We start from the raw sequence: 17453 nt of genomic DNA, 5'->3' as shown, positions 1-17453 counted from the left end.
CTTTTTCAAAATTCTTTTTTAATTAACTAATTGTTTTAAATTTTAATTTAATTTAATTTAATTTTTCTTTTTAAATTTCGAATTATAACTAATATTTAAAATAAAAATAAAAATATTTTTATTTTATTTTATTTTATTTTCGAAATTCTTCCTCATCTCACCTTCTTCTATTTATTTATTTATCTACTAACACTTTTCTTCTACTCATAATTCGAACCACCTCTTCTCCTCTTTGTTCGAATTTCTCTCTTCTCATTCTTCTATTCTTCTCTTCTTCTACTCACATAAAGAAATCTCTATACTGTGACATAGAGAATTCTATATTTTCTATTCCCTTCTTTTTCATATGAGCAGGAGCAAGGCTAAGAACATTCTTGTTGAAGCTGATCCAGAACCTGAAAGGACTCTCAAGAGGAAGCTAAAACACAACACTCTGGGGAGGACCTGACAGAATTTTTTGAAAAGAAAGAGGAGATGGCCGAACCCAATAACAATGGTGGAGATGCAAGGAAGATGCTTGGTGACTTTATTGCACCCTTTTCCAACTTCGATGGAAGAAGCATCTCAATTCCTGCAATTGGAGCAAACAACTTTGAGCTTAAGCCTCAATTAGTTTCTCTAATGCAGCAGAATTGCAAGTTTCATGGACTTCCAATAGAAGATCCGCATCAGTTTTTAGCTGAATTCTTGCGAATCTGTGATACTGTCAAGACCAATGGAGTTGATCCCGAGGTCTACAGGCTTATGCTTTTCCCTTTTGCTGTAAGAGACAGAGCTAGAACATGGTTGGATTCACAACCTAAGGAAAGCCTGAACTCTTGGGATAAGCTGGTCAGTGCTTTCCTGGCTAAATCCTTTCCACCTCAAAAGATGAGCAAGCTTAGAGTGGAAATCCAAACCTTCAGACAGAAGGAAGGAGAATCCCTCTATGAAGCTTGGGAAAGATATAAGCAACTGATCAAAAGGTGTCCTACTGACATGCTTCTAGAATGGAGCATCATATGTATATTCTATGATGGTCTATCTGAGTTGTCAAAAATGTCATTGGACCATTCTGCAGAAGGATCTCTTCATCTGAAAACCCCTACAGAAGCTCAAGAACTCATTGAAATGGTTGCAAATAACCAGTTCATGTACACCTCTGAGAGGAATCCTGTGAACAATGGGACGCCTCAGAAGAAGGGAGTTCTTAAAATTGAAACTCTGAATGCCATATTGGCTCAGAATAAAATATTTACTCAGCAAGTGGTGCACGAAATCGTGATTGTTCAATCCCCAGCAACGGTGCCAAAAAATTGGTACGCACGTTCATAATCTCAATTCTTTTTCACAACTCCGCAATACTAACCAGCAAGTGCACTGGGTCGTCCAAGTAATAAACCTTACGTGAGTAAGGGTCGATCCCACGGAGATTGTCGGTTTGAAGCAAGCTATGGTCATCTTGTAAATATCAGTCAGGCAGATTCAATTGGTTATGAGGTTTTGGTAATTAAAATAAAAATAAAATATAAAATAGGATAGAAATGCTTATGCAATTCATTGGTAGGAATTTCAGATAAGCGTATGGAGATGCTTTGTTCCTTCTGAATCTCTGCTTTCCTACTGCTTCCATTCAATCATTCATACTCCTTTCCATGGCAAGCTGTATGTTGGGCATCACTGTTGTCAATGGCTACTTCCCGTCCTCTCAGTGAAAATGGTCCAAATGCGCTGTCACCGCACGGCTAATCATCTGTCGGTTCTCGATCATGTTGGAATAGGATCCATTGATCCTTTTGCGTCTGTCACTACGCCCAACACTCGCGAGTTTGAAGCTCGTCACAGTCATCCCTTCCCAGATCCTACTCGGAATACCACAGACAAGGTTTAGACTTTTCGGATCTCAGGAATGACCGCCAATAATTCTAGCTTATACCACGAAGACTCCGATCTTTCGGAATGGAGGCTAAGAGATACACGCTCGATCTAAGGTAGAACGGAAGTGGTTGTCAGGCACGCGTTCATAGGTTGAGAATAGTGATGAGTGTCACGGATCATCATATTCATCATGTTGAAGTGCAAACGAATATCTTAGAATAGGAATAAGCTTGAATTGAATAGAAAAATAATAGTACTTTGCATTAATTCATGAGGAGCAGCAGAGCTCCACACCTTAATCTTTAGGGTGTAAAAACTCCACCGTTGAAAATTACATAAGTGAAAGTGGTTCAGGCATGGCCGAATGGCCAGCCCCCTAAACGTGATCTCTGAACATAAAATATCCAAAAGATCGATGTGAAATAAATCACTAAAAGTTGTTTTTATACTAAACTAGTAGCTAGGGTTACAGAAAATAAGTAAATGATGCAGAAATCCACATCCGGGTCCACTTGGTGTGTGCTTGGGCTGAGCATTGAGCTTTCATGTGTAGAGACTCTTTTTGGAGTTAAACGCCAGGTTGTAGCCTATTTCTGGCGTTTAACTTTGATTTGCAACCTGTTTCTGGCGTTTAACTTCAGAATAGGGCAAGAAGTTGGCGTTTGAACGCCAGTTTGCATCGTCAAAACTCGGAGAAAGTATAAACTATTATATATTTCTGGAAAGCCCTGGATGTCTACTTTCTAACGCAATTGAGAGCGCACCATTTGGGATTCTGTAGCTCTAGAAAATCCAATTCGAGTGCAGAGAGGTCAGAATCCAACAGCATCTGCAGTCCTTCTTCGGCCTCTGAATCAGATTTTTGCTCAAGTCCATCAATTTCAGCCAGAAATTACCTGAAATCACAGAAAAACACACAAACTCATAGTAAAGTCCAGAAATGTGATTTTTTTTAAAACTAATAAAAATATACTAAAAACTACTTAAAAATAATGCCAAAAAGCGTATAAATTATCCGCTCATCACAACACCAAACTTAAATTGTTGCTTGTCCCTAAGCAACTGAAAATCAAATAAGATAAAAAAAAAGAGAATATACTATAAATTCCAAAATATCAGTGAAACTTAGCTCCAATTAGATGAGTGGGACTAGTATCTTTTTGCCTCTGAATAGTTTTGGCATCTCACTTTATCCTTTGAAGCTCAGAATGATTGGCATCTATAGGAACTCAGAATTTAGATAGTGTTATTGATTCTCCTAGTTCAGTATGTTGATTCTTGAACACAGCTACTTTATGAGTCTTGGCTATGGCCCTAAGCACTTTGTTTTCCAGTATTACCACCGGATACATAAATGCCACAGACACATAATTGGGTGAACCTTTTTAGATTGTGACTCAGCTTTGCTAGAGTCCGCAATTAGAGGTGTCCAGGGATCTTAAGCACACTCTTTTTGCTTTGGATCATGACTTTAACCGCTCAGTCTCAAGCTTTTAACTTGACACCTTCACGCCACAAGCACATGGTTAGGGACATCTTGGTTTAGCCGCTTAGGCCAGGATTTTGTTCCTTTAGGCCATCCTATCCATTAATGCTCAAAGCCTTGGATCCTTTTTATTTTACCCTTGCCTTTTGGTTTAAAGGGTTACTGGCTTTTTGCTCTTGCCTTTTGGTTTAAAGAGCTATTGGCTTTTTCTGCTTGCTTTTTCTTTTTCTTTCTTTTATTTTTCGCAAATTTTTTTTTCGCAAGCTTCTTCTTGTTCACTGATTTTTCTTGCTTCAAGAATCAATTTTATGATTTTTCAGATTATCAATAACATTTCTCCTTTTCCATCATTCTTTCAAGAGCCAACAATTTTAACATTCATAAACAACAAATTCAAAAGACATATGCACTGTTCAAGCATTCATTCAGAAAGCAGAAAGTATTGCCACCACATCAAAATAATTAAACTAATTTCAAGGATAAATTCAAAATCATGTACTTCTTGTTCTTTTGTTTTTAGAACATTTTTTCATTTAAGAGAGGTGATGGATTCATAGGACATTCATAGCTTTAAGACATAGATACGTAAACACTAATGATCATGTAATAAAGACACAAACATAAATAAACATAAAGCATAGTAAACGAAAAACAGAAAAATAAAGAACAAAGAAATTAAAGAACGGGTCCACCTTAGTGATGGCGGCTAGTTCTTCCTCTTGAAGATCTTATGGAGTGCTTTAGCTCCTCAATGTCTCTTCATTGCCTTTGTTGCTCCTCCCTCATAGCTCTTTGATCTTCTCTAATTTCATGGAGGAGGATGGAATGCTCTTGGTGCTCCACCCTTAGTTGTCCCATGTTGGAACTTAATTCTCCTAGGGAGGTGTTAATTTGCTCCCAATAGTTTTGTGGAGGAAAGTGCATCCCTTGAGGCATCTCAGGGATTTCATGATGAGGAATTTCCTCATGCTCTTGTTGAGGTCCATGAGTGGGCTCTCTTGTTTGCTCCATCCTCTTTTTAGTGATGGGCTTGTCCTCTTCAATGAGGATGTCTCCCTCTATGTCCACTCCAGCCGAATTGCAGAGGTGGCAAATGAGGTGAGGAAGGATAACCTTCCCAAAGTGGAGGGCTTGTCAGCCACCTTGTAGAGTTTTTGAGGTATAATCTCATGAACTTTCACTTCCTCCCCAATCATGATACTATGCATCATGATGGCCCGATCTATAGTAACTTCAGACCGGTTGCTAGTGGGAATGATTGAGCGTTGGATGAACTCCAACCATCCCCTAGCCACTGGCTTGAGGTCATGCCTTCTTAGTTGAATCGGCTTGCCTCTTGAGTCAATTTTCCATTGAGCTCCTTTCTCACATATGTCTATGAGGACTTGGTCCAACCTTTGATCAAAGTTGACCCTTCTAGTGTAGGGGCGTGCATTTTCTTGCATCATTGGCAAGTTGAATGCCAACCTTACATTTTCCGGACTGAAATCTAAGTATTTTTCCCGAACTATTGTAAGCCAATTCTTTGGATTCGGGTTCATACTTTGATCAGGATTCTTAGTGATCCATGCATTTGCATAGAACTCTTGAACCATTAAGATCCCGACTTGTTGAATAGGATTGGAGAGAATTTCCCATCCTCTTCTTCTAATCTCATATCGGACCTCTGGATACTCACTCCTTTTGAGCTTGAAAAGGACCTCAGGGATCACTTTCTTCTTGGCCACAACTTCATAGAAGTGGTCTTGATGGACCTTTGAGATGAATCTCTCCATCTCCCATGACTCAGAGGTGGAAGCAATTGCCTTCCCTTTCCTCTTTCTTGAGGTTTCTCTGGCCTTAGGTGCCATTAATGGTTATGAAAAAACAAAAAGCAACGCTTTTACCACACAAAACTTAAAATGTTTGCTCGTCCTCGAGCAAAAGAAGAAGGAAAATAGTAGAAGAAGAAGAAAATGGAGGAGATGGAGGGGAAGTGTGTATTCAGCCAAGGGGGGAAGGAAGTGTTTGTGATATGTGAAAATGAAGTAGTGTTGAGGGGTTTATATAGGGCTGGGGAAAGGGTTAGGTTTCGTGTATTAGGGTTGGGTTTTGAAGGGAAAGGATTTTGAATTTGGAGGTAGGTGGGGTTTTTTGGAAAGAGTGGATGGATGTGATTGGTGAAGGGTATTTGGGGAAGAGTATTATGAAAGGGTGTGAAGAGGAGAGAAGAAGAGGTGGGGTAGGTGGGGATCCTGTGGGGTACACAGATCCTGAGGGGTCAAGGACTTAGCATCCCTGCTCTATTTAGGCGTGCAAAATGCCCTTAGAGTACACTTCTGGCGTTAAACGCCAAACTGTAGCCTGTTTTTGGCGTTTAACGCCAGCTTGATGCTTCTTTCTGGTGTTAAACGCCAGTCTGATGCTTCTTACTGGCGTTTAAATGCCAGTAAGCTTATCCTTCAGGGTGTGCTATTTTTAATGCTATTTTTCATTCTGTTTTTGATTTTTCAGTTGTTTTTGTGGCTTTACATGATCATCAACCTACAGAAAACATAAAATAACAATGGAAAATAAATAGATATAATTAAATAACATTGGGTTGCCTCCCAATAAGCACTTCTTTAATGTCAATATCTTGACAGTGACCTCTCATGGAGCTTCACAGATAATCAGAGCAGGGTTGGGCCTCTCAACACTAAACTTAGAGTTTGATTGTGGCCTCCCAACACCAAACTTAGAGTTTGGTTGTAGCCTCCTAACACCAAACTTAGAGTTTGAATGTGGGGGCTTTGTTTGACTCTGTATTGAGAGAAGCTTTTCATGCTTCCTATCCATGGTTACAGAAGGAGAACCTTGAGTCTTGAATACAAGGTAGTCCTCATTCAACTGAAGGACCAACTCTCCTCTGTCAACATCAATCACAGCTTTTGCTGTGGCTAGGAAGGGTCTACCAAGGATGATGGATTCATCCTCATCCTTCCCATTTTCTAGGATTATGAAATCAGTAGGGATGTAAAGACTTTCAACCTTCACTAGCATGTCCTCTACTAGTCCATAAGCCTGTTTCATTGATTTGTCTGCCATCTCTAGTGAGATTCTTGCAGCTTGTACCTCAAAGATTCCCAGTTTCTCCATTACAGAGAGTGGCATGAGGTTTATCCCTGACCCCAGGTCATACAGAGCCTTCTCAAAGGTCATGGTGCCTATAGTACAAGGTATGAAAAATTTTCTGGGATCCGGTTTCTTCTGAGGTAATGTCTGCCTCATTAATGTATTTAGTTCATTGGTGAACAAGGGGGTTCATCCTCCCAAGTCTCAGTACCAAATAACTTGGCATTCAGCTTCATGATTGCTCCTAGATATTTAGCAACTTGCTCTTCAGTGATGTCTTCATCCTCTTCAGAGGAAGAATATTCATCAGAGCTCATGAATGGTAGAAGAAAGTTCAATGGAATCTCTATGGTCTCTGTATGAGCCTCAGATTTTTTTGGTTCCTCAAAGGGAAACTCCTTTCTGTCCAGCTGACGTCCCATGAGGCTTTCCTCACTGGGACTCACGTCCTTCTCACTCTCTCCAGGTTTGGCCATGTTGGTCATTGTGATGGCCTTGCACTCTCTCTTGGGGTTTTCTTCTGTATTACTTGGGAGAGTACTGGGAGGAGTTTCAGTAATCTTCTTACTCAACTGACCCACCTGTGCCTCCAAATTTCTAATGGAGGACCTTGTTTCATTCATGAAACTTAGTGTGGTCTTGGATAGATCAGAGACTATGGTTGCCAGGCCAGAATGGCTCTGTTCAGAATTCTATGTCTGTTGCTGAGAAGATGATGAAAAAGGTTTGCTATTGTTAAACCTATTTCTTCCACCATTATTGTTGAAGCCTTGTTGAGGCTTCTGTTGATCCTTCTATGAGAGATTTGGATGATTTCTCCATGAAAGATTATAGGTGTTTCCATAGAGTTCTCCCATGTAATTCACCTCTGCTATTGCAGGGTTCTCAGGATCATAAGCTTCTTCTTCAGAAGATGCTTCTTTAGTACTGTTGGATGCGGCTTGCAATCCATTCAGACTCTGAGAAATCATATTGACTTGCTGAGTCAATATTTTATTCTGAGCCAATATGGCATTCAGAGTTTCAATTTCAAGAACTTCCTTCTTCTGAGGCGTCCCATTGTTTACAGGATTCCTCTCAGAGGTGTACATGCACTGGTTATTTGCAACCATTTCAATGAGTTCCTGAGCTTCTGTAGGGGTTTTCAGATGAAGAGATCCTCCTGCAGAATGGTCCAATGACATTTTTGACAACTCAGACAGACCATCATAGAATATACATATGATGCTCCATTCTGGAAGCATGTCAGTAGGACACCTTTTGATCAGTTGCTTATATCTTTCCCAAGCTTCATAGAGGGATTCTCCTTCCTTCTGTCTGAAGGTTTGGATTTCTACTCTAAGCTTGCTCATCTTTTGAGGTGGAAAGAATTTGGTCAGGAAAGCACTGACCAGCTTATCCCAAGAGTTCAGGCTTTCCTTTGGTTGTGAATCTAACCATGTTCTAGCTCTGTCTCTTACAGCAAAAGGGAAAAGCATAAGCTTGTAGACCTCGGGATCAACTTCATTGGTCTTGACAATGTCACAGATTTGCAAGTATTCAGCTAAAAACTGATGCGGATCTTCCATTGGAAGTCTATGAAACTTGCAATTTTACTGCATTAGAGAAACTAATTGAGGCTTAAGCTCAAAGTTGTTTGCTCCAATTGCAGGAATTGAGATGCTTCTTCCATAGAAGTTGGAAGAGGGTGCAATAAAGTAACCAAGCATCTTTCTTGCATCTCCGCCATTGTTATTAGGTTCGGCCATGTCTCCTTCTTTTTCAAAAATTTCTGTCAGGTCCTCTCCAGAGAGTTGTGCCTTAGCTTCCCTTAGCTTCCTCTTCAGAGTCCTTTTAGGTTCAGGGTCAGCTTCAACAAGAATGTTCTTATCCTTGTTCCTGCTCATATGAAAAAGAAGAGAACAGAAAATATGGAATCCTCTATGTCACAGTATAGAGATTTCTTTATGTGAGTAGAAGAAGAGAAGAATAGAAGAATGAGAAAAGAGAAATTCAAACACAGAGGGGAAGAGTTGGTTCGAATTATGAGTAGAAGAGAAGTGTTAGTAGATAAATAAATAAATAGAAAGAGATGAGAGGGGGAAGAATTCGAAAATTAAATAAAATGAAATAAAAATATTTTTGTTTTTATTTTAACTATCAGTTATAATTCAAAATTTAAAAAAGAAAAAGGAAATTAAATTAAATTAAAATTTAAAACAATTAGTTAATTAAAAAGGAATTTTGAAAAAGAGGGGAGGAGTTTTCGAAAATTAGAGAGAGAAAATTAGTTAGGTGGTTTTGAAAAAGATATGATTGAAATAGAAAACTGTTAAAATCAAACAAAAAGTCAAGTAGTTAATTGAAAAATATTTGAAAATCAATTTTTAAAAGATAAGAAGTTAGAAAAGGGATTTTGAAATTAATTTTGAAAAAGATATGATTGAAATTTATTTTGAAAAGGATTTGAAAAGGAAATTAAAAAGATTTGATTTTTTTGAAATTAAAGTTGATTACTTGACTAACAAGAAACTAAAAGATATGATTTTAAAATTTAAAGATTGAACCTTTCTTAATAGGCAAGTAACAAACTTTAAAATTTTTGAATCAATCACATTAATTGTTAGTAAAGATTTTGAAATTATGAAATGTAATTAAGAAAAAGATTTTGAAAATCATTTTTAAAGTTTTCGAAAATCACAAGAGAAAAATGAAAAAGATTTGATTTTTGAAAAAGGTTTTGAAAAGATAGGATTTTTAAATTGAAAATTTGACTTGACTCATAAGAAACAACTAAATTTTAAAAATTTCTGAATAAGTCAACTCAAATATTCAAAATTTATGAGAGAATAAGGGGAAGATATTTTTTTATTTTTGAATTTTTAATGAAGAAAGAGAATAACACAAAAAAGACACAAGACATAAAAATTATGAATCAAAACAAGAAAAATATGCAAGAACACTTTGAATGTCAAGATGAACACCAAGAACACTTTGAATATCAAGATGAACATCAAGGACATGTTTTTTGAAAATTTTTAAGAAAAGAAAAACATGCAAGACACCAAACTTACAAATTTTTATTCTCTAGACACTAATAATTCAAGAATGCATATGAAAAACAAGAAAAGACACAAAACAAGAAAATGCAAAGATCAAACAAGAAAATTCATCAAGAACAACTTGAAGATCATGAAGAACATCATGCATGAGTTTTCGAAAATTTTTAAGAAAAATTAAAAAGATGCAATTGACACCAAACTTAAAAAAATGACACTAGACTCAAGCAAGAAACATCAAACTTTTGGTTTTTTTTTTTTATTAATTTTTTTGGATTTTTCAAAAATTAATTGGAAAAAGACAAATAAGGATTTCAAAATTTCTAATGAGAATTCTAGAAATCATGCAATGTTAGTCTAAAACTCCGGTCCAGGAATTAGACATGGCTTACTAGCCAGCCAAGCTTTCAGTAAAAGCTCCGGTCCAAAATACTAGACATGGCCAATGGCTAGCCAAGCTTCAGCAGAACATCACATACAACAGCTAATTTGCTGAGAAAGACAAAGAAGCTCTTCTAAAGATAGTTAAAACCTCGGCCCAAAAGATTAGACATGGCTTAACAGCCAGCCAGGATTCAACATATCTCATGAAACTCTAGAATTCATTCTTAAAAATTTTGAAGAACATAGAATAATTTAATTTTTTTTTTGAAAAATTTTCAAAAATAAAAATAATAAAAAAACTTAAAATTAAAATAAAATTACCTCATCTGAGCAACAAGATGAACTGTCAGTTATCCAAACTCGAACAATCCCCGGCAACGGCGCCAAAAACTTGGTGCACGAAATCGTGATTGTTCATTCCCCAGCAATGGCGCCAAAAACTTGGTACGCACGTTTATAATCTCAATTCTTTTTCACAACTCTGCACAACTAACTAGCAAGTGCACTGGGTCGTCCAAGTAATAAATCTTACGTGAGTAAGGGTCGATCCCACGGAGATTGTCGGCTTGAAGCAAGCTATGGTCATCTTGTAAATCTCAGTCAGGCATATTCAATTGGTTATGAGGTTTTGGTAATTAAAATATAAATAAAATATAAAATAGGATAGAAATGCTTATGCAATTCATTGGTAGAAATTTCAGATAAGCGTATGGAGATGCTTTGTTCCTTCTGAATCTCTGCTTTCCTACTACTTCTATTCTATTCAATCATTCATACTCCTTTCCATGGCAAGCTGTATGTTGGGCATCACCGTTGTCAATGGCTACTTCCCGTCCTCTCAGTGAAAATGGTCCAAATGCGCTGTCACCGCACGACTAATCATCTGTCGGTTCTCGATCATGTTGGAATAGGATCCATTGATCCTTTTGCATCTGTCACTACGCCCAACACTCGCGAGTTTGAAGCTCGTCACAGTCATCCCTTCCCAGATCCTACTCGGAATACCACAGACAAGGTTTAGACTTTTCGGATCTCAGGAATGACCGCCAATAATTCTAGCTTATACCACGAAGACTCCGATCTTTTGGAATGGAGGCTAAGAGATACACGCTCGATCTAAGGTAGAACGGAAGTGGTTGTCAGGCATGCGTTTATAGGTTGAGAATAGTGATGGGTGTCACGGATCATCATATTCATCATGTTGAAGTGCAAACGAATATCTTAGAATAGGAATAAGCTTGAATTGAATAGAAAAATAATAGTACTTTGCATTAATTCATGAGGAGCAGCAGAGCTCCACACCTTAATCTTTGGGTGTAGAAACTCCACCGTTGAAAATTACATAAGTGAAAGTGGTTCAGGCATGGCCGAATGGCCAGCCCCCTAAACGTGATCTCTGAACATAAAATATCCAAAAGATAGATGTGAAATAAATCACTAAAAGTAGTTTTTATACTAAACTAGTAGCTAGGGTTACAGAAAATAAGTAAATGATGCAGAAATCCACTTCCGGGCCCACCTGGTGTGTGCTTGGGCTGAGCATTGAGCTTTCATGTATAGAGACTCTTTTTGGAGTTAAACGCCAGGTTGTAGCCTATTTCTGGCGTTTAACTCTGATTTGCAACCTGTTTCTGGCGTTTAACTTCAGAATAGGGTAGGAAGTTGGCATTTGAACGCCAGTTTGCGTCATTAAAACTCGGAAAAAGTTTGGACTATTATATATTGCTGGAAAGCCCTGGATGTCTACTTTCCAACGCAATTGAGAGTGCGTCATTTGGGATTCTGTAGCTCCAGAAAATCTACTTTGAGTGCAGGGAGGTCAGAATCCAACAACATCTGCAGTCCTTCTTCGGCCTCTGAATCAGATTTTTGCTCAAGTCCATCAATTTCAGCTAGAAATTACCTGAAATCACAGAAAAACACACAAACTCATAGTAAAGTCCAGAAATGTGATTTTTATTTAAAAACTGATAAAAATATACTAAAAACTAACTAAATCATACTAAAAACTACTTAAAAACAATGCCAAAAAGCGTATAAATTATCCGCTCATCAGCAAGTCAGTATGATTTCTCAGAGTCTGAATGGATTGCAAGCTGCATCCAACAGTACTAAGGAAGCATCTTCTGAAGAAGAAGCTTATGATCCTGAGAACCCTGCAATGGCAAAGGTGAATTACATGGGAGAACTCTATGGAAACACCTATAATCCTTCATGGAGAAATCATCCAAATCTCTCATGGAAGGACCAACAGAAGCCTCAACAAGGCTTCAATAACAATGGTGGAAGAAATAGGTTTAGCAATAGTAAACCTTTTCCATCATCTTCTCAGCAACAGACAGAGAATTCTGAACAAAGCTATTCTGAAACAAGGTCCTCCATTAGAAATTTGGAGGTACAAGTGGGTCAGCTGAGTAAGAAGATTTTTGAAATTCCTCCCAGTACTCTCCCAAGCAATACAAAAGAAAATCCCAAGAGAGAGTGCAAGGCCATAACCATGACCAACATGGCCGAACCTGGAGAGAGTGAGGAGGACGTGAGTCCCAGTGAGAAAAGCCTCATGGGATGTCCTCTGGACAGAAAGGAGTTCCCCTTTGAGGAACCAAAGGAACCTGAGGCTCATACAGAGACCAGAGAGATTCTATTGAACTTCCTTCTGCCATTCATGAGCTCTGATGAATATTCTTCCTCTGAAGAGGATGAAGACACCACTGAAGAGCAAGTTGCTAAGTATCTAGGAGCAATCATGAAACTGAATGCCAAGTTATTTGGTAATGAGACTTGGGAAGATGAACCCCCCTTGTTTACTAATGAACTGAGTGCATTAATGAGGCAGACATTACCTCAGAAGAAACCGGATCCTAGAAAATTCTTCATACCTTGTACCATAGGCACCATGACCTTTGAGAAGGTTCTGTGTGACCTGGGGTCAGGGATAAACCTCATGCCACTCTCTGTAATGGAGAAACTGGGAATCTTTGAGGTACAAGCTGTAAGAATCTCACTAGAGATGGCAGACAAATCAATGAAACAGGCTTATGGACTAGTAGAGGACGTGCTAGTGAAGGTTAAAAGCCTTTACATCCCTGCTGATTTCATAATCCTAGACACTGGGAAGGACGGGGATGAATCCATCATCCTTGGCAGACCCTTCCTAACTACAGCAAAAGCTGTGATTGATGTTGACAGAGGAGAGTTGGTCCTTCAGTTGAATGAGGACTACCTTGTATTCAAGACTCAAGGTTCTCCTTCTGTAACCATGGAGAGGAAGCATAAGAAGCTTCTCTCAATACAGAGTCAAACAAAACCCCCACATTTAAACTCTAAGTTTGGTGTTGGGAGGCCACAACCAAACTCTAAGTTTGGTGTTGAGAGGCCCCAACCCTACTATGATTATCTGTGAGGCTCCATGAGAGCTCACTGTCAAGCTATTGACATTAAAGAAGCACTTGTTGGGAGGCAACCCAATGTTATTTAATTATATCTATTTATTTTCTATTGTTATTTTATGTTTTCTTTAGGTTGATGATCATGTGAAGTCACAAAAACAACTGAAAAATCAAAAACAGAATGAAAAACAACATTAAAAATAGCTCACCCTGGAGGAAGAGCTTACTGGAGTTTAAACGCCAGTAAGAAGCATCAAACTGGCGTTTAACGCCAGAAAGAAGCATCAAGCTAGTGTTAAACGCCAAAAATAAGCTACAGTCTGGCGTTTAACGCCAAGAATGAGAGAAAAGCTGGCGTTAAACGCCAGAAACAAGCAGCAACCTGGCGTTTAACGCCAGAAGTGCACTCTAAGGGTGTTTTGCACCCCTAAATGGAGCAGGGATGCTAAGAACTTAACCCCTCAGGATCTGTGGACCCCATAGGATCCTCACCTGCCCCACCTCTTCTTCTCTCCTCTTTACACCCTTTCATAACACTCTTCCCCAAATAGCCTTCACCAATCACCTCCATATCTCTTCCAAAAATACCCTTCACCAATCACATCCATCCACTCTTCCCCAAAAACCCCACTACCTCCAAATTCAAAATCCTTTCCTTCCCAAACCCAACCCTAATACACGAAACCTAACCCTCCCCCACCCCTATATAAACCCCTCAACACTACCTCATTTTCACACATCACAAACACTTCTTTCCCCCCTTGGCCGAATACACACTTCCCCTCCATCTCCTCCATTTTCTTCTTCTTCTACTATTTCCCTTCTTCTTTTGCTCGAGGACGAGCAAACATTTTAAGTTTGGTGTGGTAAAAGCGTTGCTTTTTATTTTTTCATAACCATTAATGACACCTAAGGCCAGAGAAACCTCAAGAAAGAGGAAAAGAAAGGCAATTGCTTCCACCTCTGAGTCATGGGAGATGGAGAGATTCATCTCAAAGGTCCATCAAGACCACTTCTACGAAGTTGTGGCCAAGAAAAAAGTGATCTCTGAGGTCCCTTTTAAGCTCAAAAAGGGCGAATATCTGGAGATCCGACAAGAGATTAGAAGAAAAGGATAGGAAGTTCTCTCCAATCCTATTTAACAAGTCAGAATCTTAATGGTTCAAGAGTTCTATGCAAACACATGGATCACTAGGAACCATGATCAAAGTATGAACCCAAACCCAAAGAATTGGCTTACAATGGTTCGGGGGAAATACTTAGATTTTAGTCTGAAAAATGTAAGGTTGGCGTTCAACTTGCCAATGATACAAGAAAACGCACGCCCCTACACTAGAAGGGTCAACTTTGATCAAAGGTCGGACCAAGTCCTCATGGACATATGTGTGGAAGGAGCTCAATAGAAAATTGACTCAAGAGGCAAGCCGGTTCAACTAAGAAGGCTTGACCTCAAGCCAGTGGCTAGGGGATGGTTGGAGTTCATCCAACGCTCTATCATTCCAACTAGCAACCGGTCTGAAGTTACTATAGATCGGGCCATCATGATCCATAGTATCATGATTGGAGAGGAAGTGGAAGTTCATGAGATTATACCTCAAGAACTCTACAAGGTGGCTGACAAGTCCTCCACTTTGGCAAGGTTAGCCTTTCCTCACCTCATTTGCCACATCTGCAATTTGGCTGGGATTGTTATAGAGGGAGATATCCTCATTGAAGAGGACAAGCCCATCACTAAGAAAAGGATGGAGCAAACAAGAGAGCCCACTCATGGACCTCAACAAGAGCATGAGGAGATTTCTCATCATGAAATCCCTGAGATGCCTCAAGGGATGCACTTTCCTCCACAAAATTTTTGGGAGCAAATCAGCACCTCCCTAGGAGAATTAAGTTCCAAGATGGGACAACTAAGGGTGGAGCACCAAGAGCACTCCATCATTCTCCATGAGATTAGAGAAGATCAAAGAGCCATGAGGGAGGAACAACAAAGGCAAGGAAGAGACATAGAGGAGCTCAAAAAACACCATTGGTTCTTCAAGAGGAAGAAGACGCCATCCTCACTAAGGTGGACCCGTTCTTTAATCTCCTTGTCTATTTATTTTTTCTGTTTTCGTTCTCTATGCTTTATGTTTATTTATGTTTATGTCTTTATTACATGATCATTAGTGTTTAAGTGTCTATGTCTTAAATCTATGAATGCCCTATGAATCCATTACCTTTCTTAAATGAAAAATGTTTTAATTACAAAAGAACAAGAAGTACATGATTTCGAATTCATCCTTGAAATTAGTTTAATTATTTTGATGTGGTGACAATACTTTTTATTTTTTGAATGAATGCTTGAACAGTACATATGTCTTTTGAATTTGTTGTTTATGAATGTTAAAATTGTTAGCTCTTGAAAGAATAATGAAAAGGGAGAAATATTATTGATAATCTGAAAAATCATAAAATCGATTCTTGAAGCAAGAAAAAGCAGTGAAAAAACAAAGGCTTGCGAAAAAATAGAAGAAAAAGAAAAAGCAAGCAGAAAAAGCCAAAAGCTCTTTAAACAAAAAGGCAAGAGCAAAAAGCCAATAGCCCTTAAAACCAAAAGGCAAGGGTAAAAAGGATCCAAGGCTTTGAGCATTAATGGATAGGAGGGCCTAAAGGAATAAAATCCTGGCCTAAGCGGCTAAACCAAGCTGTCCCTAACCATGTGCTTGTGGCGTGAAGGTGTCAAGTGAAAAGCTTGAGACTGAACGGTTAAAGTCGTGATCCAAAGCAAAAAGAGTGTGCTTAAGAACCCTGGACACCTTTAATTGGGGACTTTAGCAAAGCTGAGTCACAATCTGAAAAGGTTCACCCAGTTATGTGTCTGTGGCATTTATGTATCCGGTGGTAATACTGGAAAACAAAGTGCTTAGGGCCATGGCCAAGACTCATCAAGTAGTTGTGTTCAAGAATCAACATACTGAACTAGGAGAATAAATAACACTATCTAGATTCTGAGTTCCTATAGATGCCAATCATTCTGAACTTCAAAGGATAAAGTGAGATGCTAAAACTGTTCAGAGGCAAAAAGCTACTAGTCCCGCTCATCTAATTGGAGCTAAGTTTCATTGATATTTTGAAATTTATAGTATATTCTCTTCTTTTTATCCTATTTGATTTTCAGTTGCTTGGGGACAAGCAACAATTTAAGTTTGGTGTTGTGATGAGCGGATAATTTATACACTTTTTGGCATTGTTTTTAAGTAGTTTTTAGTATGATTTAATTAGTTTTTAGTATATTTTTATTAGTTTTTAAATAAAAATCACATTTCTGAACTTTACTATGAGTTTGTGTATTTTTCTGTGATTTCAAGTATTTTCTGGCTGAAATTGAGGGACCTGAGCAAAAATCTGATTCAGAGGCTGAAGAAGGACTGCAGATGCTGTTGGATTCTGACCTCCCTGCACTCGAAATGGATTTTCTGGAGCTACAGAAACCCAATTGGCGCGCTCTTAATTGCGTTGGAAAGTAGACATCCAGGGCTTCTAGAAATATATAATAGTTCATACTTTGCTCGAGTTTTGATGACACAAACTGGCGTTCAAACACCAACTTCCTGCCCTATTCTAAAGCTAAACGCTAGAAACAGGTTTCAAATCAGAGTTAAATGCCAGAAACAAGCTACAACCTAGCGTTTAACTCCAAAAAGAGTCTCTACACATGAAAGCTCAATGCTTAGCCCAAGCACACACCAAGTGAGCCCGGAAGTGGATTTCTGCATCAATTACTTATCTTCTGTAACCCTAGCTACTAGTTTAGTATAAAAAATACTTTTAGTGATTTATTTCAGAAAGTCTTTTTGACCATCTTTTGGATGTTTAGTCCCTAGACCTTTGAGGCTGGCCATTTGGCCATGCCTGGACCACTATCACTTATGTATTTTCAACGGTGGAGTTTCTACACCTCATAGATTAAGGTGTGGAGCTCTACTGCTCCTCATGAATTAATGCAAAGTACTATTATTTTTCTATTCAATTCAAGCTTATTCCTATTCTAAGATATTTGTTTGCACTTCAACATGATGAATATGATGATCCGTGACACTCATCACTATTCTCAACCTATGAACGCGTGCCTGACAACCACTTCCGTTCTACCTTAGATCGAGCATGTATCTCTTAGCCTCCATTCCGAAAAATCGGAGTCTTCGTGGTATAAGCTAGAATTATTGGCAG

General features: G+C 38.6%; 2 non-coding genes across 2 annotated transcripts; one reads left to right on the top strand and one right to left on the bottom strand.

Moving 5' to 3' along the window:
* Nucleotides 1–876: 876 nt before the first annotated feature.
* Nucleotides 877–984, bottom strand: LOC112739583 (small nucleolar RNA R71). Its single transcript, XR_003170515.1, has one exon. It is a non-coding gene; the product is annotated as a small nucleolar RNA R71 (small nucleolar RNA).
* Nucleotides 985–7674: 6690 nt separating this feature from the next.
* LOC112739382 (small nucleolar RNA R71) lies at nt 7675–7782 on the top strand. The gene has a single exon (XR_003170321.1). It is a non-coding gene; the product is annotated as a small nucleolar RNA R71 (small nucleolar RNA).
* The last annotated feature ends 9671 nt before the right edge of the window (nt 7783–17453 follow it).

Source organism: Arachis hypogaea, chromosome 13 (genome assembly GCF_003086295.3).
Source record: "Arachis hypogaea cultivar Tifrunner chromosome 13, arahy.Tifrunner.gnm2.J5K5, whole genome shotgun sequence".
Classification (NCBI taxonomy): Eukaryota; Viridiplantae; Streptophyta; class Magnoliopsida; order Fabales; family Fabaceae; genus Arachis; species Arachis hypogaea.
Note: the sequence above shows the minus strand (reverse complement) of the source record. Positions and strands in the feature narration are given on the sequence as shown.